Source organism: Misgurnus anguillicaudatus, chromosome 5 (genome assembly GCF_027580225.2).
Source record: "Misgurnus anguillicaudatus chromosome 5, ASM2758022v2, whole genome shotgun sequence".
NCBI lineage: Eukaryota > Metazoa > Chordata > Actinopteri > Cypriniformes > Cobitidae > Misgurnus > Misgurnus anguillicaudatus.
The window spans coordinates 25,185,106-25,206,289 of NC_073341.2; the positions used below are offsets into that span (position 1 = coordinate 25,185,106).

At 38.2% G+C, this 21,184-nt stretch overlaps 1 protein-coding gene across 3 annotated transcripts in view; it reads left to right on the plus strand.

The window, feature by feature from the left end:
• The window catches only part of sema3b (sema domain, immunoglobulin domain (Ig), short basic domain, secreted, (semaphorin) 3B), a 70,638-nt gene that overhangs the window by 26,467 nt on the left and 22,987 nt on the right, over positions 1-21,184 (plus strand). Inside the window, exons 3-5 of one of the 3 annotated variants that reach the window (XM_073867790.1) lie at positions 4,974-5,049; positions 5,147-6,252; positions 15,076-15,166. The gene's annotated coding sequence lies outside the window, so the exon portion shown is untranslated. The remainder of the gene's footprint in view (positions 1-4,973; positions 5,050-5,146; positions 6,253-15,075; positions 15,167-21,184) is intronic. The other 2 variants (XM_073867789.1, XM_073867791.1) reach the window with 2 other exon arrangements.

The window sequence follows — 21,184 nt, forward strand, 5'->3', positions numbered from 1 at the left end:
TTGCTAACATGTGGAATATCAAAGTGGAAAGAGGGAACCCACAATTAAAGGTTGCTGTTTCAGCATCGAAATTCAGGTTTGGCACATGAACTTACCATTATTCTTAAAAAGCTTTATCTTAAATGGCTCTTCTTAATCTGCTTTTAAAAGATCCACGCACTGCTGAAGCCTACATTAATACCTGACTTAAATTACTTAAACATTTCCGTTTAATAGTTAACACATGTTTTTAAAAGTGTCACATTGTTCCATTCTTTCTAACTATTTGTTGTGGTAGCAGTGGTCTTGAATGCCGAGTTTAAGGCCTGACCTCATAGCACGATAAATATCAGCAGACTGTGCTTTTGATGCACACGCATACTCGGAGAGCGTGTATCCAAACACACACTCACTGGTGCTCCTATACAGCTAAACCTCGGAAACCACCAAACCACGGCGTCCTTCCATTTTTCATATTAACATCCCTTCCTTTCTACTTTCATCATAACTCTCTCTCTCTCGCTCACTCTTGTGTCCTATCTGAGCAAGCAGTGATTGATAAACATTTTTCAAGGGCTTCGCCACATGATAGCAAATGTGCCATGATGCTCTCAAAGACCTTGAGCGGTGTGTGTTTGCGCGAGCGTATTCATCAGCTTACTAATGCGCCGTGAACTGTCACATTGCCCCTATTGTACTTTCTTTGCAGGGTACAAGTCAAACAGGGTTTAGGATAGTCTCGCCTGGCATCACCACACACGCAAACGGCCCTGCTATGACTGTAGGGTCATAACAGGCGGAGCTTCTGGTCAAAGGTCATCCTGAAAGGATCAATACTGACCAGACAGACGACAGTAAAACACACACACACACATAACATAATAATGAATTTGCTATGAAGTTAAGCCAGATTCAGTGGTTTTAAAAGCGAGGGGGCTCTGCTCTGCATTTTGAAATAACATCAGAATTCCGCTGCGCTTTGTGTGAGTGGAAGACTTTGGCCGGAATGCCTGGATTCCTCTCAGTCCGTCAAGAATGCCGGCTGAAGCGAATAACAGAGAGGCAGAGGGATCAAGCTGGGAACATTTTGATTTGGTTTTACTGACGAGAGACCGGCAATCTGGGTATTCATTGTCATTACTTATCAATATCACAGGACCTTTGGATTTAAAGAGAAATTACTTTTCTGGTGGCGTATGCCCCTTACACTTATAAATATACATATAGAGGAGAGCGAGGCACATCCTAACACTTTTTGACTTTGGCTCTATCATTCAAAAAATATTTAAGTTAGATAAAAAAAATTTTACACAATCAACATACTGTACACATCTCTGCTACAAATGAACACTTAAAGTTTGTTTGTGGGACCTACCGTTATCGTACAATTACACAGAAAGCGACAACGTGCAAACGTTACAACTTACCCCATAGGTGGAGTTCATTGCAACCATAGACTGTATAAAAGATGGACGACGCCTGTTCGCTCTCTTCCATTGGTGAAAAGTGAAGCCGCCAGTGTCCCGATATGGCGCTGACATCTTGGGTCTTGAGTCTGCGCAATAGCGATTTCGGGACCAGTCCTGCGCCGTAGTAAGCAGGAAGGGAAGGCGAAGTCAAAACCCCGCCCTCGCTCTCGTAGAATGCGCATATCACACGATATCACAGCTGTCAATCATGACGTGACACCACCGTTTTTATATCATTAAACACAAACCTATTTTAAAAACAAACATTTGAATTTACATCAGCGTGATAAAAACTACAGTAAATGACAGAAACCAGCTTTGGAAAAAAGATAATTGAAGTGTAATTCATTTTTTTAGTTGGTCTCAAGTCCCATTGAATAACATGGGGAGGCGGGCTTTATGACCTATACTGGGACTGGTCACTGGGGGGCGATCGAGACGTTTTGGCTTCACTTTTCAGGGCTTGTGCGGCACGCTTCATTGCAACAAACAGAAGGTTTGCTAGAAAACCTGCTAGGAAATTTGGTTAAAATACAAATAATTCATTACAATTTTGTTTATATACTAAATGTGGATATATGTCTGCCTATGATAGATAAATGTGTGGATATCTATCCATCCATGATCTTTCATCTAACAATCTTTGTATTATGCATTAATGCATATAAATAGATTTTTTTGAAAGGGCTGCACAATTTAGACAAAAAAATCATATGATATTGTATTAACTGTTATCATTTTGATGAATAGTATTTACATTGTTTTCATTTCATTATCATTGTATACTGGAGGCTTAGTTGTAACACTGTGTTACTGTAACTAACCCCGCTGTGTAAAAAATTATTTCAATCCCAGCTATCAGTTACTAGGAGTTGCTGACATGTTTCAAAATGGTGTTATGTTTTAGGTAACAAGACAGTGAGAATAATAGGTTGGATTGGTGACTTAATTAAGCCCAGAATACACTGCACGATTTTTGCCCTCCTATAAGATCATTACCTTATCACACTGTGCGACATGTATCGTTTAAACTCGGGTACGAGAGGCATGTAGACTCTACAATGATGACATGGAAGCTTCGGCGGCAGCGTCACACGTTGCGCAACGTCACCAGCATGCGCTCGTGGTAAACAAATACGGCGCGCAGGTCGTAGTAGCAAACACACTGTGCGGTGATCATGCCGAATTTGTCAGAAAACTGTCAGAAAACTATCGTATGCTATCTTTGGACGCAAGACCGTGAAAACGGCCGTCTTTGAACCTCTCTTATTGTACGACATAGGACCACCGATGAAGAGCCACGATCACAGAAATCGCGACGATTGTTTCACGATGGCAGTCTTTCATCTGGGACAGCCAATAATCGTGCAGTGTATCCAGGGCTTTACACACCCAACTTAGAAAAAAAAAACTTATGATGAAGAAATTTACTTTTATGCCTCCAAAACATTCTTTGTTCAATATCTTAACCAAAACACATCAAAACTTTTCACAAATTCACAGGATATCATCTTCTGACAGTAAGAGAAAAAGACCAAAAGCTCAGATTGCTCAGCCCGGCCCCTGTACACTGAAAAAAAAGAATTTACTTAATTTTATTATGGCAAGATGCAGCACACAATAAATTTATCTAACTCCAGATGAGTTGAGTGTACTTATCAATTGAGTGTACTTAATTTCAGATTTTTATATTCATAGTTGTAGCTAAACTATTTTGAGTAGGATTTACTTATTTTTTATGTTCAGTACACTAAAATGAATTATGTGCAACCAGATCAATTTAATGGTTTAATCGAATCGTTTTTAAAACTCTTATTCTATTTTAACTATCCACATTTAACTGCCACATTGTGTTGAGCAAGTAAGAAGAAACTCAGTTGGTCTAAGTACTGGCATAAGCACAGTTACTGCTTACATCATGATTTTCATTGTGTCACCTATTGTCTATACACAAGCAACACTCTTCTGAATGATGGTAACCACAAAACTCAAAACAGAAACAGACACTCTTCTAAATCTCAAAGATAATTTAACCTGAAACACTAACAAGTCTTTCTTTTTTGTTAAAAACCCACAAAAAATAACGTTTAATTTCAAGTTTTATTCTCCAAATGCAGTCCCATGCAAAGCATGCTGGGAAGTATAAGTCCACTGCCTAGTTAGTTATATTTACTTAAATAATTCAAGTAGTTTCAACACAAAATTTATTTCTCACAAATTTGGGTGGATTTTACATGATAAAATTAAGTGAAATTTACTCAATAATTTGTTAATTTAGAATTACTTAAATTTTTTGTGTTATTTTTACTTTTTACATTTGTTTAATAGAATTTAATCATTTCTTTTAAGTTAAATTTACTAAGGCACAAAATCATTTTTTTTCAGTGTAGAAACATGTAAAGTAGCTGCTTTACAATTAACCCTGGGTTAGTTTGTGCCCCGCTCACCCCTACATTAGGAACATTATATAATAGACCTATTCTTAATTACCATGCTTTAGATAAAAAAGTAAAAACTGTTACTGTAAAATCAAAACCAGATGCCTGATGTGATTTATGATGCCTAGAATGCACTGTAATGTACATTTTACAGTGATTTGTGATAAAACATTTTAGTTCACATCACTTTATCTTCTGATAACATTTACTACTAAATATGTTTCACTGTCAAAACTATATAACTTATGGTTGTGTAACAGATCAGCAATATAAAGGGAAGGCCCACTCAATACATAAACCCTTCTTTATGAGCTATAACCAAACATCGCTTCACCTTTCAACATCTCTAATAAATCTAAAACATTTGATGTCATATAAAAAATGATAACCAGTCCACGATAAGATTCTCTTACAAAATTGATTCCAATTTTAATAGGTTATTATATTTTATATTGTCTTTATGACTGAACTAAATTGTAAATGTAAGTAATACTTTAATGAGTTGTCTTGTCTACCATAAAAAGCCACAAATTGTTGCACTAGCTCGTTGTAATGATATATGTATTTAATTTAGAGTTCTAAGTGTGGAAACATTTAAATGACTTAATTTTATGATTAAATTAAATCATTTACTGTATGGTTTAGTTGTGAAGGATGTTACATTATACTTAGTGACAGAAGTGCAAAAATAGTTAAGCGTATATTATGTGGGTAAGAGCACTTTTGTGAGGTAGCACAGCTGGTGTGGTAACCGAGGTCACAGATCCCAGGTTGGGGAAATTCATGAAAAAAATGATCATGTCTCCTTACGACTATACCCTTAAGCAAGCCCAACTCAAGGTTGTACAGAAATACTTACATTACAGAAATCTGTAATTACTGTACTGTAAGATAAAAGGAAACAATCTTGACTTTAATGCAAGGTTGTATCTTAACCTAATGCAAGGTTATACACCACTCAGATATGAGTTAGGTTAAAAGAGCACACGTTATGATTATGTAATTTTGTGTTTAGTTCATTTAGGGTGGTCTTGCCATTCATGGGTTTGACAGCATCCGGGTTTTTTGTCTGTGTTCCCCCATCTAGGCTACCAGTGCTGTGCTAATCCTAAAGCTGAGATGCAAAAATACAGAAAAGAAACAGGAAAGTGACCTAATAGCAGGTAAATGTTGGTGTCTCTGTTTGTTCACATTGTACAGCCCTGCATATGTTATTGTATGACCGAGTGTGTGCGTGCGTGTGTGTGTGCTTGTGTGCAGGTGAAGATAATGCAAAAAGGTTTTACATTAGTGGCTGCTGACGACATCAGGTCTCCATGACAGCTTATGGTAACATATCAAATAACATATAGCTCTCTATCTCTCTCTCTCCATTGAGAGAGTTTGATTTTTGAGATTTCAGATACAGTGTTTGCCAAGACCTAGAAATAGACGCCAGGTGCATCCGTGGAAGAACTGAACGACTACAAATAAAGGATATAGATGGAAATTTAGATGTTTTTGAAAACTTGATGAGATTATATATGCTTACTGTGGCTCTCTAGAGCGTCTCATTGGCGCTGCAAAGACGCCACTGAGTCGAAAGTGTACAGTGTAGCTCGCACGGCTCTGTGTGTTTGTATTGTGCAGTTTGAACGATTTATTTCGTAGATGCACTAATGATAAACCTCATTACAGCCCTAAGGTGAAAACAAAACTTGCAGCCCAAAGGAGCCATCTGGAGAAACAGAAATGTTATAAAAACATAAAAAATATACACATTTAACACTGTACATCACAATAAACAATCCGAGAGACTTTTACCTCTGACCAGTCTCCACCCATAATAGCCTGCCATTGAAAATGGGAGTGGCTGAGAGAGGGAGGGGAGAAAGAGAGGGAGGGGGAAAGCTGGAGCAGTCTGCGGTAGCAGTCAGCGCAACAGCCAAAGCCAAAAGGACTGAAAGAAAGAGAGAGAGAGAGAGAGAGAGAAAGCTAATAAGAGAAAGATATACTAAAATAAGTGGCTGAGAAAGAAAGTAAAGAGTATATTTGAGATAAATATATATATATATAAAAGAAAGAAACAGAAAGAGGGAGGAGTAACTAAAGAATCACTTCAGCCCGGGACAGAAGAGATTGAAGGAGAGAAAAAAGAGGCATGATTTAAACTCTTGGATATGAGACACATGGTCATGCGAGGAGCGCTACTGCTGTAATCTGTCATTGAATTGACCGGCCGTAGTGTGTGTGTGTGAGTAGGGAGAGAGAGTGAGAGTGTTTGTGCGAGCCTGTTGTTCCTCTGGAGTCTACGGGACCATGGCACCTGTCAGAAACGGATGAACTTGAGGCTTTCCTGCGGAAAAGAAACACAGGGAGAAAAACAGGTGAGTTTCTTTTTATCAGTAGTTATGACTGATGGCACTGAATGTGTTTGTTAAGGTAAAAAATTCAGCTGTGCTGAGCATCTTTATTTCACATTTTTCATGTTTGTTAATGTGTTAAATGCTTTTGGATAAAATCCTTATAGATGTGGATAAAAGATAAGGAATGTGTAATATTGGGTAGGAAGCCCTCCACTGCGACAAGCTGTTCAACCTCTTTGTATGTGTGTGTGTGTTCAACATTGAACAGATCATGACTTGGTGTTGTTTATAATATAAAAACTGTATGGTGTATGATGTGTGGTTAATCCTACGGTTGAAAACTGGTCTGTGTGTGGACTGACCTTGTGTTTTTAATATAGGCTGATATTAAAAGATTAACTGGTCTGAGAGAGAGATGACGAAAGGGACAATGATAGAGTAAGACATGTTCATTCTGTAAGAGTGTTTCTTTTGAAATATTTACCTTTCTGGAACTCTGACGTATCTGCTGTTGCTCATGGGACGATGCTCGCTGGTTCACACAAAGAGCAAAAGACTGTTATCATCACTTTATCATCAACATTTAATGATTTTTACATTTTAACGCCAAAACCATCAGACTGATGAAAAGACATAAAGATGTGAGACTATACCAGAGTGACTTTCTATTAACTTTATTTTCTACTCTTACACAGAAACCCTTTTGTATTCTGAATTTTTCTTAGGCGTCTGTTGGCTGGTCCGCGCAATATAGGTGATTTTATGTTTTACTATCCTTATGGGGGACATTTAGTTCCAAAAGCATAGGCAACACCTGACCCACACACACACTTATTATATACCATACACTACCCAAAATAGTAATTAACCACACAAGCACCTACATACCTACTCTCTCACACGCACGCATGCACTTACACTGAAACACCGCACGCTGTGTTCATGGTCAGCTGTGTTTTTGGTAAAGGGAAGAATGTTGTGTTGTTTTAGAGGCGACTCTAAGAGAACATTGTGTGTGTGTGTGCATCTGCTGGACGAAAACAGACGCCAGGACTAGCACATGTACAACCAAAAGGTCCCAGGATGTCCTTTAATGTGCATCTTCAAGTGACTTTCTCTTTTTTGTCTCTGGCCTCTTGATTCTTGCTCTCAGAGTCAGGATTAAGGGGTAGGTCGAGAGACGGAGAGGGAGAGAAATTGGAAAGAGAGGGCTTTTAGCCTGCTGTCTCAGCCGGTGTGGATCGTTAATTGAGCTGCTCCCATAGGGGGGTATCAGACCCCAGATTAATTTGGCTCCCTCTTCCCTCTCCCTCTCTCTCGCACACACACACACACACACACACACACACACACACACACACACACACACACATACACACACACACACACACAAATGCTTTTTGCCTCACACACACTTTTAGTGCCCTTTATATCCATCTATTATAGTACAGTTGTCAAATTCCTTGTCACTGCTGGAGTTTCTAATCTGATACGAGATTGTGTTGTGTCTATCTGGTAGAATTGATTTATTTGATTGGTGTGTGGAGGGTACTGCAATACTATTTAACTGTGGTGAGATCTGTGGATTTTAGACACTTTGTTGTTTTTATACCTGTAATCTATTTTTGTGTAGGGCTGCTTAATTGATAAATTGCTTCCAGCGTTGTCTACACCACGAAAGCACATTATCAATTTATTTATTTTAAAATGTTCAGGGTCTCATTCAGTTCAGATAAACATGTTAGACGGTATCATATCTTTAAATTCAGGCAGTTTTGTTTAGATACTGCCCTAGACGAAGGCTTTTGGAATAATGAAGAACTGATGGGTTCAGATGCCAAAAGAGTGTCAATGTTTTCTTGTAAATAATGCTCTTATGTTCAGTTTTAGTCATTTCTCTTTAGTAGCAATAAAAAGTAAATTGAAATGCATTATTTTCAAATGTCACTTTAGTCGTTTCATTGGTTTTTATCAAATTTGACCGTCTTTCACTGCAAAACCCTCTAAGTGCATGCAAGCTTTTTTGGCAAAAAAAATCCACATAGTAATCAGTTGCAAAATTACTAAAGATGCATCTAGAAACATTGCAAATGATGAAAGTCAGAATGTAAAAATAAAGAAACTGAACCACACATTAGGTGCAGTGATTTATAGGACTGCCACATTCAGGTTGTATTCCGATCCAAGTACTCTCGGGACACTAGTTTTAATGTGATCGACAGTTGTTTTGCTCACTGTCTTTCATTCAATGAATCTTCTGTGCACTTCACTAAAAAAATTGCTGTGCCGTTTAGCAGATTCTGTCAATAAAGTATTTCTGAATGGCCTGAGGCTGGGATTAAGCAGATTTGAAAACAAGATATTTAATGACATATAATACATGCTAAGAGGAGCATTCGGTTATCATTATCTTATTTTTGACGGAGGTGGCATTTAGCAGCTTTTTGCATCTGAGCTTCTCAATTGTACTTTATTAAGCCTTAAACCAGATACAAACTATCAAGTCAAGTTAAATATGAAGTGGTGGATGGATTAGGGCTGCATAACAACTAATCACAACTAATCGTTTGCAGAATAAGTTTTTTGTTTACATCATATATGTGTGTGTACTGTGTATAATATTTATGTATACATAAATACACACACATGCATGTATAATTTTAAGGGAAAAATGTGTGTATATATTTATTATTATTATTATTATTATTATTATTATTATTATAAAAAAACTGCATGGAAAATTTCTTAAATATATATATACATAATTATTATACACAGTACATACACATAAATGATCTAAACAAAAACTTTTATTCTGCAAACGATTAGTTGCGATTAGTTGTTATGCAGCCCTAGGATGAATAGAGGACTGAGGAAAACTGCATTTAACTCTTTAGGTGCACTCACCTCTTCATGAAGCTTTCCTATAAACACCATGCAAATAACTGTGATAGCTTTCCAGAGCTACATTCAAACATATAAATTCAACATGGTCTTCCTGGAGTTGATTTTAGATTCAGATATTCCGAAATCTATCATTGAGTTATTTCTTTGCAGGATAAACAGTTATAGTTGGGATTTCTTAACATTTAATTTAGTTATATAACTATAGAAACTAACTATGTATAATGTACCTAGCATATACAAAAAGGGTTGAGAGTCTGTATTATTTATTTTAATGTCTGTTGGCTGCTTCTTAACAAACAGTGTAGCACTGAAACTTTTATAATCTCAACTAATCTTTTTGATAGTAGCTTAAGCAAAAACAAATAGATACAAAGAGCCAGGAACAGATATGCTATATAAAGCAAGGAAAAGTATTTATGAACTTTGTAGATGTTAAACATCAGTGAAGCATGTTCATTGTTAATGTGATGAAGTACATCTGTAAGACTCCTGTGTGAACTTAATATGAACTTTATTCAGCCACTAAAATGACCTTGAGACTAGTTGGCTGCAACTCTAATATCTCTTGATATTTTATCATCTAATGCAATTTAAATTCATCTTTTATAAGTCAATAATTAAAAAATAACAGTGCTTTATCTCTAATATATTATCTGTTTCTGTTTTCATTAATCTGATATTGAGTTTGGGTATATGTTGAGCTAGTTTTAACAACATTTGACTCTCTTGAGAAGTCCAGTCAGATGAGGTTGGTTATGAAGAAAGAAACAGAACCAAGTTAACAATTGCAAATATGTTGAACAGGTCAGTTTACCGAAGGAGGGACAACACACAATTCACTAGTTGGAGCAAGAGATAAAGAAGAGGAAAAGATGAAGTGATAAGCATAGAATGATAGATAGAGCGGAGAAGGAGGAAGAGGAGGGGGGTGTTGATGTTTGTAATCACACTGTATCAAATGATGTATGTGTGTGATGTTTTTATATGACGTAAATGTGTGTACATGTGCTGATTAAGGTCATTGTGACGGTCTTTTGTGCTGCTGTTGCCACATTTCATTTAACACATGCATATACAGAAACACATCATTTGCTATAGTATTATTACTGCATCAACACCTACAGTAGCTGTAAATACAGGGACAACCCATAGACTTCTGTTGCTTTGGCTAAGTAATACACTTCATTTGTATGAATAAAACAAAAATACATAATGTCATGTAATGTAAGAACAATTTTTAATATTTGAATTATGAAAGTTTGTCAGATAGCTGTAGCTACTTTGAAGGAAAAACTGTCCCCATGAGCAATGTAAATGCACATCTAGATATCCAGACTTACACTTACGCTCGCTGCTTTCTTTAGAAAGGTATGTAGAGAAGTGTTAATTTTGAGCTTGGCAAACCCCATCTCAGGGGAAACAGTGGCTTGTGTGTTTGTATTTTTGGCGAAGCTATTTCTCAGTTGTTCTGTGTTTATTTTGTACTGAGAGCCTTTAGAGGTACTGTATGATCTCATTAGGCACTGCCCGCAGAAGTGTGTATGCGTGTGTGTGGGGGTGTGTACATATGGGTCAGAAAAATGACAAAACATTGTCGGTTGATTAAAAAGAGGGAGGCATTCCTGAACACATGCTTCCCTTGTGCTTTAAACTCCCTGTGTGTTTGTTTGGGGAGCGTGTGTGTGTACGTGGGCCATGATTAAAGGAGCAAGAGATAAATCACACTGACCTGAAAGTAGATCTGGAAGGACACAATGTGTGAATGAAAAGAGAGAGATACTCTAAATAGGGAATATATCTCCCGTCCACCATCTCTCTAAACTTTTTCTCATTGACTTTCAGTCTGACTCAGCGGTCATGCTCGTGAAACTGATTAAACACAAGCAGGATGTAATTGGGGACGAAATACAGCGTGACACCTCTGTTAAAGGTGGGAATGAATGTGCGACACTGATAGATTTCATCTTAAATGGAACTGGACTTGTGTGTTACTGGACCCACGCTCATGTTTAAATTCACTGCCTATAGCGCTAATCTGACAGGATTGGTTTACATGGAGAGGTGGAGTAAAGCAGTTATTACAAGTGCTTCTCAGTGATTTTAGTGCCGTCCAAATGTGCCATCTCAGAAATCATTATGGACAATGTCAGTAAAAATTACGGCGACTTTTACCTTTTGTAAAAAAAATTGCGAATAGACCAGCTGTAATTATAAATACATAAGTACACTCACCTAAAGGATTATTAGAAACACCGTTCAATCTCATTAATACAATTATCTAATCAACCAATCACATGTCAGTTGCTTCAGTGCTTTTAGGGGTGTGGTCCTGGTCAAGACAATCTCCTGAACTCCAAACTGAATGTCAGAATGGGAAAGAATTTGATTTAAGCAATTTTGAGCGTGGCATGGTTGTTGGTGCCAGATGGGCCGGTCTGAGTATTTCACAATCTGCTCAGTTACTTGGATTTTCACACAGAACCATTTCTAGGGTTTACAAAGAATGGTGTGAAAAGGGAAAAACATCCAGTATGTGGCAGTCTTGTGGGTGAAAATACTTTGTTGATGCTAGAGGTCAGAGGAGAATGGGTCAACTGATTCAAGCTGATAGAAAAGCAACTTTTGCTGAAATAACCACTAGTTACAACCGAGGTATGCAGCAAAGCATTTTTGAAGCCACAACACGCACAACCTTGATGCGGATGGGCTACAACAGCAGAAGACCCCACAGGGTACCACTTATCTCCACTAGAAATAGGAAAAAGAGGCTACAATTTGCACGAGCTCACCAAAATTGGACAGTTCAACACTAGAAAAATGTTGCCTGGTCTGATGAGTCTCGATTTCTGTTGATACATTTAGATGGTAGAGTCAGAATTTGGCGTAAACAGAATGAGAGCAAGGATCCATCATGCCTTGTTACCACTGTGCAGGCTGGTGGTGGTGGTGTAATGGTGTGGGGGATGTTTTTTGGCACACTTTAGGCCCCTACGTGCCAATTGGGCATTGTATAAATGCCACGGCCTACCTAAGCTTTGTTTCTGACCATGTCCATCCCTTTATGACCATCATGTACCCATCCTCTGAAGGCTACTTCCAGCAGAATTATGCATCATGTCACAAAACTCGAATCATTTCAAATTGGTTTCTTGAACATGACAATGAGTTCACTGTACTAAAATGGCCCCCACAGTCACCAGATCTCAACCCAGTAGAGCATCTTTGGGATGTGGTGGAACGGGAGCTTCGTGCCCTGGATGTGCATCCCACAAATCTCCGTCAACTGCAAGATGCTATCCTATCAATATGGGCCAACATTTCTAAAGGATGCTTTCAGCACCTTGTTGAATCAATGCCACGTAGAATTAATGCAGTTCTGGGGGTCAAACACAGTATTAGTATGGTGTTCCTAATAATCCTTTAGGTGAGTGTACTATAATGTAATGCACACATGACGACAGTGAGGTGATGGTGATGTGCAATCCCCCTTCTGATGTTTTACTGAGACTTCTAATCTAGTGCGAATTGGCCATCAATATTACAGACGGCCTGTGGTAAAGTTGCATTACTCCATCAACCCCTGTAAAACTAATCCAGTCCGAATAGGGTTTAAAAAATGCCACTATATATACAGTATGTAAAAATAAAGACAGAAGTTTGAGAGAAAGATACATTAAAAAGGCATTAAGGATTATGGGTAATGGAGCAGTGCCGTCAGTGTGGATTAGCTAATGCTCATCAGAGAGATGAAGAGTGTGTGTGTAGATTTGTGTGCATGAAAAGGGGGAGAATGTGTTTCTGTGTGCACCCCTCAATAAGCAAGCCAAGTCAGTTTGTGTGTGTGCTTATGTAGCATCCTGTCTCATTACCCTGTAGTGGTCGACTAAAGTGTATGTTCAGCAGCAGCCTTTAAATAATGAAAGAAGACAGGAGAGATCGGACGTGCGCAAAGGGCAGTGTGTGTCTGTGTGTTTGAAATATGGAGTCCTAGGATAAGAAGAAATGGGGTTGGTTGCATCCTCTGACTTGGTGCCCACAAATCCCTAACAAGCTACCTGTCTCTCTCTCTCACTCTCTCTCTCTTTCTTGGCATGTGAGAGAGAGAGAGAAAGCAAGAATAATTCTCTCTTACCAAACTTTGATATCTTCAGTGGTGCAGTGGTAAGAGATTCATCTCTATACAGTGAATATATGTACTGCAGAAGCCCTACTGTATGTGCAAGAAAAGGGAGATAAACTAATGATCAGGTGAAATTTAATGACTGCTCTTTCTCTCTTTCTTTCTTTCTCTCTCTCTTTCTCTCTTTTGCTCGGCGTCTAGTGTTGAATGTCCATTGCCCTTTGAGATTCTGCCCACTAGCACTCTCAGCACTAGTAAATCAATACCTGTCAATCACATAGACACACATACGCATACACCTGGCTGCTGTACACACCCTCAATGGTTATTTGCCCCGGGGCACCTCAGAGCAAAGAGTAGGGCAGTTTTGTCTGTTTCTGTGTGTGCGGATTTTGGATTTTTTTTCATGTTCCTTGGTCGTTTATTAGCAGTTTGCTTCTTTATGTAATAAATGAATTAGTGGATATTATTAGCATTCCTGCATTATTTCGGATGTATGGTAGTATTGACCGGACCCTCTCCTGAGAAACTGTGTGTCTGTGTGGGAGACAAGACTTCAGACAATGAACAAAATTCCTGCATTCCTCAGGAGCCTACACACACACACATCAGACTTATCAGATGTAAATGCTGTAAATCGAAATATCACATCTGCATTACTTTGGGTGAGGTGATCCACAACAACAAAAGAATATGAAAGGCTAAGTTAGTACATATGTTAATGGTTGAGAACAAGAATAACTGTGTGGATTACTGTATGAGAAAGAAAGAAAGATTTGATGTCATTTTAATCCCGCTGGATGAATGAATGGATTCATCTTGTTAACTGAATCCCCAACCAAGTGCTCAAATGTCTGTCTAAGGATTAACCGTTTGTGTATGATGACAGACAGTGAAACACAATCACACATGTCCTAAAATGATCGTTTTGTTAATTGTTACACTTGCTAATGGCCAATAAAAGTGATTTTCATGCAATAAAAAGTAATTTTCCATATTTTTTTAAATGCACAGGCGATTGTTCAACTATTTTCACCCTGCATGCATATTGATGACAACCATTGCAGATCAACATGATATCATTCTTGCTTGATTTAAATCAGGTTTTATATTGCAGTTGTAAAGTTTGACCATTTTTTTTTTTCCTCTTTTTTTAAATAGAAGTTATTCTTTGGGAAATCAGTGCACAGTTGTTCAGTTTTTCTGTTACTACATTCAATTAAACATTCACCAAAACTAAACACTAAGTCTCAAGTCTGCAAACACAAGCATGAGACAGCCGTGTGTGCTGAAGGAGTTGGTCTGGTAGGATTTTTGGTCTGCTCCCATGTCTTTCCTGCCTGTGTTATATGATGTGGTTATATGTGTTGTTTTGTTATATGCTGTGTGGGATCACGAGGTAAAGATGGAGCATATGTATATAGCCGTTATGTTGGGTTTGAGGATTTATACGCAGCTTGTTCTGGATTTTATAAATGTAGTAGTAGACGTTCGCTGTGGCTGTTGAATCTGTGAGCATAATTCTTATCATATTCACTGCTTGTGTGTCATTAAGGCACATACGTTGCTCTTTGATTTGTACATACCTAAAACATTTTCTTAGACCTTAGAGGAGATTTAAAGGTTTTCCTCTATTATTTCTACCTTTGTCTCGCTAATCATAAGTAAGTTTGGGTTTTATTGGTTTTAGACGTGAATAAATACCTTTGGTAAGATTGAAAGTAAACCACAAAGGAATCTAGGCATTAAAGCGTGTCTGTGTGCGTGACTTTTTCCCCTTGACCTGTTAAATGCATCTTCCTTTCTGTCTTTCTGAGGGTGATTTCCCAAGAGGGTGTTTCAGTGGAAACCATAAATGGCCCACCTGCATGGTCCAATCACAGTTTTAACTGACACCTGAGAGAGAAGGTGTGTATGTTAAACCCATCTATCATCCTTTGCCCCGTCCCTGCCTTTCAATTACATTGTAATAGAGGGGATTTCTGCCACTTCTGAGACTCATCCAATGCTGTGCGTGTTTGTGTGAGAAGCCTTCAAACTGACATGAGATTAAATGTAGGGTGATCAAAGTATTTTCATATTATACAGTACATTGATGCCCCTGTGTGTGCATGCATGTGTGTGTATGAGAGATGCTCTGATGATTTTATTGGGTTCGAGCTTGAAAACCAAAGGATTGTGGGTCGAAAGTCTCAAACTCCTGCAGTGATCTGCCTCTCTCATCCCATCACACTCACTGCTGAACCGGTCAAACCGCCGATAATCTCTCCTCATCCTCTTCACTGCAGTCGAATAACTTTACTGCTGTGTGTGTATGCGGGTACATCATTAGTATTACACCAGAGGCACTGACAGCTTCTCGACAGTGTGTGGTGACACACACACTTACTGTCTCTTGATCCAGACTCAGAATCACTTCTGACAGCTCTTACTGGGACCAGATTTCCAGTCTCTACAGGGAGTTAGCACAGGAAAGCGTGTGCTGTGTCTGACTGTGTGTGTGTGTTGTATGAGGGAAGGGATAGGAGTGGGAAATAGAGGAGGAGATTAAAAAATACTTTAAGTTAAATCTCCACTTTTCCAAAACTTTCAGCTGCACTTTTCCTGGAGGAGACAAAGATGGAGAGGGAAAAGAGAGAAATAACAATAAGAAAGTTTTAGAAGTCATAAATTAGTGTCATTTAAGTTTTAAAGCACCTGTCAATCATCTATAATCCTACCTGGGGAAAGGGCCAGGGATTGACCCTGTGCGTGCATGTGTGTATGTGTGTGTTTTTGTTGGATTTCCCACTGGTTTCACACTGCTGCTGTTTTAGGTCAAAGGCCCAATAGAAGAGGCCAGGGACTAATGTTAAATCAGTCTCGTGAGAAAAGTGTGTGTGCTTGTGCGTATGTGTGCGTAGTGTACTAGTTTTAGGATGTTTTAGTTCTGTGTTCAGACAGTTAACAATTAGTTCGGGGACAAAATTGACAAATCTGACAAAATCTGAATTTGGAAACATTAAAGGGATAGTTTACTTTAAAATGAAAATTCTGTCATCATTTACTCATCATCATGTCTGATGAACACAAAACAAGATATTTTGAGAAATGATGGTAAACACACAGCAGTAAGTGACCATAGACTTCCATAGTAGGAATAAAAAATATGATGGATTTTAATGGGTACCGTCAACTGTGTGCTTACCATCACTTATCAAAATATTTTCTTAGTCATTTATCACAATACTTCCAAAATATTTTTTCCTACTATGGAAGTCAATGGTCATTTACTGCTGTGTGTTTACCATCATTTCTCAAAATATCTTCTTCTGTGTTGATTAGAAAAAAGAAATTCATATAGGTTTAGAACAACATGAGGATGAGTAAATGATGACAGAATTTTTATTTTAAAGTGAACTATCCCTTTAAGAGCTACCCTTAATTTTCATCATTGACTATCAAGCAAAAAACCTTTATTTGTAAAATAGCAAGAGTTTCTGTTAGTCCACTGTCAGGAAAAATTGTCAAAATATGTAGCAGTCACTGGGGTTGCACTTTTTCAAAGATACAGCTGTGCACCTAAAGAGTTCAGAGGTACATATTGGCAGGGGCGGATCTAGAAAATTATTTATGGGGTGGCAAGGGGGTGGCATGAGAACTACGAGGGGTGGCAATGAAGTAAGCATCCTTGCATGGTTGTCGTGGATACAAAAAATTATATACTGTATATACTATATGAGTTGTATACACTGGACCTCAAATTTTTATAACATAAAAACAGGCAACAACAAATGTTCCTATAAGTTCCCAAGCAGCTACCTTTAGCATCTCTACTGTAGCACCCTTTGTCTTAATACACACATCTTACCAATATCTAAAAACACTGACTGTAACCATGATGAGCAAGGTTGAACATAATGGTATAAAGACTGTTATATAAATAAAATAGGTTTGCCTACTTTATATTAATGTAAAACATATTTAAAAGGCACACATCTCTTTCTATCATAACCCTCTTCTTTAATCATTTCACTCACTTCATGATGGATTTCTGTCTTTTCACTTCTTTTAGCTATTTGCCATCCATATGTTTCATACTTTCATGACTTCATCTACTCCTTTCCCCACAACATATTTTTGTGTTTTATTTGTACCTTCCAGTCCCATAGTATTTGATTTTTCTATTATTTTTGGTTAAAAAAATGGATATCAGCCTTCTTTTCATAGTATCATTAAGTTTTGTCTTTCAAGCTTTCTAAACATACACAACACTGAATAGTTTTGTCTCCTTAATGAAGACTATATCATAACGAGTGATTTCATATATGCACGTATGGAATATTTTGATTGCTGCACTATAGCTAACAAGACATGACGGGCTAACTAGAAAGAACTGCTTAAAAGATATTTACTGCTTACACAAACGTGCAGTTCAGTTGTTTTTATATATTAATATTAAACAATCAACAGTTTAACTTTTGTATTTTTATCCTGATGCAACATTTATCTGTAAAATATGACCGTATTCAGTACTCTGATTTGCTGATGTGATGCTCAACTTAATCACTTAAAGACACTAAAGAGAAACCACTAATGTTTTTCCAGCATGTGATGATGTGAGGTGCTTTATTAGATCAGAATTACTTGCTACAGACGTGAAGAGACTCTCTCTTCATGGGCATAAGTTGCACATTCATAAACATTCTTGCCTTTCACTTCAACGATGGAAAAGTAACGTTTGTGCTTTTTATACTTTGTGCTTGCGTCCGCTACCTTTGTTTTGAGCTCGTTGTACTTTCCATCGCTCTGTTGTCGCGGGTTTGTGCGACTCGGATCACGGATGGACTGCAGCGAGAGAACCGGGCTGCATGTGAGTGCCTTGGATGGGGTGATGCATGCTTTCACGCCAGTTTCCAAAAGTTTCCAACCACGCCAGAAAATATCGCTAGATTTGTCCTAGTCGTTTTTAATAAAGTCGCTAAAGGGGTCTAAAATGTTTCTTAATATAGCGACAAAGTTGACAAGACTGCACGGACTTTTTTTACACTGTAAAAGACTTTCTGCTCTGACTGACTGTTCGTGCTTGTATATGAACTCTGCTGCCTCTGGTTGGCTAACGATGGAAATTAAGCCAATCACAATCAGCTATGTGGTTGTCCCACCCCCTCTAAGACACACACACCAATCATCGTCAGATATGTGTCTCCCACCCCTAAACACACGCAGAGAAAAACTGCATTGCCTTTCTGGTTAAAAGAGCCTACTCGGGTATATATTATATATATTAGGATACCAGCGCTGGGGTGGCATATGGGGTGGCAATGCTTTTATTTAGGGTGGCAACTGCCACCCCGTGCCACCCCGGTAGATCCGCCCCTGCATATTGGTACATACCACACATATTCATATCTGTACCGTTTTAGGACCTGGGGTACATATTTCGACCATTTTTCTAACAGTGTGGTATGGTAAAGTTTGCGTTAGAGTAATTCAGTTATTAACTATCTGTAACATACAAGTAAATCAAAAAGATTTAAAGAGATTAGGGTTATTGGATGCAAAGTATCATTACTTCTGCATTAACTGATTAACTCTTTCGCCGCCAGCGTTTTTTAATAAAGTTGCCAGCCAGCGCCAGCGGTTTTCATGATTTTCACAAAAGTTTGATGCCTTCCAGAAAATGTTCTTCTTCAAATATATAAACATACAATATACCAAATGAAAGAACAGACCCTCTGCTTTGAAACAAAAGAAAAACGTTTCATCCTACCTTCATTAGTTCTCTTTTTATCACCTCTCAAATATGGGTAGGTTTCTTCAAAAACACCCAAATTTGAGCAAAAAGTTGAGATAATTCCATTTTTGCAGATGACTTTTGATAGAGATCAGACGCAGAGTGATCTTTAAAACATACACAGAGTTCTTTCTCTTTCACGTGAGGCGCTACTTCCGGGTTGTATAAGTTGCGCCTGGTGGATAATAGCGGTATTGCGGAAAGACGGAAAATCTCGTCATTGGCGGGGAAGCGTTTTCTCTTAATTGACGAGATATCTCGTCAATGGCGGCGAAAGAGTTAAAGAGCGCCAATGGTCCGATTCACATTTTTAAATTTCCTTTGGGGTCTAAGTGTGTATTAGTACATGTTAACGATATGCAAAAGGTACAAACCCCAAAGTAAACGATGACGCGAGTTATCGTCTCCAACTTAAATCTCTTTCTTGGGCTACAACAAACACCCTGATTGTAGGCAACAGTTTCCTTCCTGGGATTGGTGATATAGACAAGACATTATCATAATTCCTCCCGCTTGGACTCACAGCCTGTAAGTTAACTCCTGTTAGCATTACATTGTGACCGAATCTTTCAAACATTGTAAGGAGCGTCACATTTACGGCTGACGTCAGAGGTATTCAGGCCAATCACAACGTACAGGTTAGTTAGCCAATCCGGGACAGTTTTGTACAAAATCTGTGTGCTTCAGGAAGACAGGAAAATCTGGAGCTACAAAAATGTGGAAAACAATGTGTTATTAACCATAAAACACGCGAACATATATTTTACCAAATACACAAAATAACATTGTTTTTAGCAATGAAATAGGTGCACTTTAAAGTCAAAGAAAAAAATAAAGTGTGCATGTGTGATTTGTGCTACTTTGTTGGCCACTTCAAAGGCAAGGAGGTCTATGGGTAACCGAGTTTAACTTCATGATGGTTTGACCCTGGGGAGAGATAAAAGAGGAGTGAAAGAAAGAGAGCGCAGTAGAAAGAATATAGCATTTGAGAAGCATATGGAATGTACAGAGGCTTTAATCATAGGCTCACATGGGAAGTTTTGTGAAGAAAACAAAACCATAAGGAACCAAAGTCTTAAACTAGAGTTGAGATGTGGAGCGTGTAATTTCCACCTTCTGAAAGCTGGTGTCCCTTTAGTCTAAATTAGCACATTTAACTGTCAACTTTGTGAGTTATGACGCGCTCGGTCCCGTAAGTTTCAGCCAGTGGCAGTGGTTCACTTTTACTGGCCAATCAGGTTTGAGTTTTATGGTTAGAAACAAAGTGGGTGATACAGCGGCGTCGCCGTGGTGATAATCACCCTCTTAGTTCTGGAATTTGCTTTATGTCATGTCGGTGTGTCCAACACGGTCATGGTGATTAGCTATGGGTCTTACAACTCAAGCTAGATTGACTCGGTATCTAACACAGGTTGAGATGGACCGGTGTCCCAATGGTGGACATACACATTTTACAGACAAATTTACAGAAATTCTGACAATGCTTGACAGGCATGGTCACCATTCACTTTATTTTTTTGAAAGAACAGCTTGGACATGTTTGTATAAATAGTTTTCTTCAGAATTTACTAAAAGGTAAAAATGACAATTGTGTTCTGTGTGTGTATTTGTGCAGTATGTGTCTCATGAATCAGCTATTTTTGACGTCATTTGCTTGCATTGACGTAATGTTCATTTGTTGAAGTCGTGGGATGTTGTGGTGTGGGACAACAGTTTATAACTGTGTGCTCCGGTCTGCATTTATAAGTCAAACACCCTACATTTATTGAAACGACATCCGTTGTTTTACAGGGGTACTTTCTGAAAAGTACCCTGATCTCACCACTGTATTGCCACTTTGCACCCAGACTATTCAACAGACTTAATACAACTTCAGCAACAATACATTAACAGTGCATTGTGTACACACACCTACACTGACACACACAGCTGTTGTCCTACAGTATCTGAGTACCACTCAAACTCAAAGGGTTTAAAGTGTTTAATAGACTTTAAAGATTATACAGGAGTGCGCACATCAAATACTCAGGGTTACCATGGTAATCGCAAAATCAGTCTTGGGTTAAGGAGCACTATTATCTGGAAAAGAGCAACAGAGAAAAAGAGGATCCTTTTGGTTTTTTTTCTCCTTTTCTATTCAAAGGTGTTTG